The 1,804-nt window shown below is 32.5% G+C and overlaps 1 protein-coding gene across 1 annotated transcript in view; it reads right to left on the bottom strand.

The window, feature by feature from the left end:
* Nucleotides 1-1,804, bottom strand: part of LOC100637628 (fibrillin-1-like) — a 36,490-nt gene that overhangs the window by 12,097 nt on the left and 22,589 nt on the right. The window lies entirely within an intron of this gene.

Here is a 1,804-nt window from a genome sequence, read left to right as displayed (position 1 = left end):
AGTACACTCATCAATATCAGTACAAGTGTGATTATCATTAGTGAGTTGATAACCATTATCACAAGTACATGTATAACTACCAATAGTGTTAGTACATAACTGAGAACAACCTGATGATCCTTCACTGCACTCATCAATATCTGAGATATACAAAATGTACAATTGAATAATAATTGGTCAATAATGTTGTGATTCACCTGTACAAAACTTTTCACTATATAGTCTATATCCCTGGTGGCAAGAGCAACTAAAGGAAGGTACTTGATTAGTACATATTTGCTCACAACCACCATTATTTGTAACGCATTCATCAATATCTGCAATCATTATCAAATTGGTATTGTTAGGAAATAACCTTACCAACACAAAGGGTGTCTGACATTAAGTAATATCCTGCAGTACAGGAACATTCAAAACTTCCAATAGTGTTAGTACAGTTTTGATCACACCCTCCATTGTTAGTATCACACTCATTGACATCTGCATAAAAATTAAAAAATTAACTATCCTATGATAGATCCACATACCAGTGCAGTTGTGACCATCAGTATCAATACTGTATCCATTATTACAAGAACACAAATATGAACCAGGAGTGTTAGTACAATCATGACTGCAGTTACCATTGCCAGTAACACATTCATTGGTATCTAAATTTACTATACATTAGACCACAAAAGTTTTACATAACAATGTACCTGTACAGTTGTGATTATTCGCATCAATGGAGTATCCATTAAGACAGGAACAATAATAACTACCATTAGTATTATGGCATGTTTGTTCACATCCTCCATTATTATTAAGAGTACACTCATCAATATCAGTACAAGTGTGATTATCATTAGTGAGTTGATAACCATTATCACAAGTACATGTATAACTACCAATAGTGTTAGTACATAACTGAGAACAACCTGATGTATCTTCACTGCACTCATCAATATCTTCATTATAGCAAGAAAGTAAACAGATACTCATCAGTATATTAAGTATTACCTGAACAGAATCACATTCATTAACATCAGAACATGATAGACCATTATTGGTTAAATTATAACCAGGTTGACAATCACACACATAGCTACCATTAGTATTGTAACAGTTGTGTTCACAAAGATGAGTACCATTGGTGCACTCATTGATATCTAACAAAAGATAACAGCATAAAGTATAATGTCAAAGTGCAATCATTATTATACCATTGCAGTCTTGTCCAATAGATTGATATCCAGCATTACAGGAGCAGTTATAGCTTCCTATTGTATTAACACATACCTGACTGCATCCTCCATTGTTCAACAAACACTCATTAGTATCTATGTAATAGTTAGAAATAGTACATAAATATTCTTCTCAGTGCTAATTTACCTGCACAAGTTTTCTGATCACTCATTAGATGGTATCCAGCATTACAGTAACACAGATATGATCCATTAGTATTAACACAATTCTGATTGCATCCATCAGTACCAAGAGAACATTCATTCACATCTATGAGATGTATTGATGACAAGTATAATGTGATTGACAATCATACCATCACAATGATGATGATCAGTATTGAGGGTATAATTATTGTTACATGAGCAATAATAGCTACCAATGGTATTATGACAGCTCTGTTCACATCCTCCATTATTAGTGCCACATTCATTAATGTCTAATTGAATTGATTCAGTTAATGAAAATTTAAAACAAATTATTTTACCTGTACAGTTATGATAATTATCAGTATTTAAATTAAAGCCATTGTTACATGAACAATTGTAACTTCCAGCACTGTTATGACAATTCTGTTCAC

This window comes from Amphimedon queenslandica, unplaced genomic scaffold (genome assembly GCF_000090795.2).
Source record: "Amphimedon queenslandica unplaced genomic scaffold, v1.1 AMPQUscaffold_13450, whole genome shotgun sequence".
In the NCBI taxonomy this organism is placed as follows: Eukaryota; Metazoa; Porifera; class Demospongiae; order Haplosclerida; family Niphatidae; genus Amphimedon; species Amphimedon queenslandica.
The sequence above is the reverse complement of the archived record's forward strand: the minus strand, read 5'-3'. Positions and strand labels throughout refer to the sequence as shown.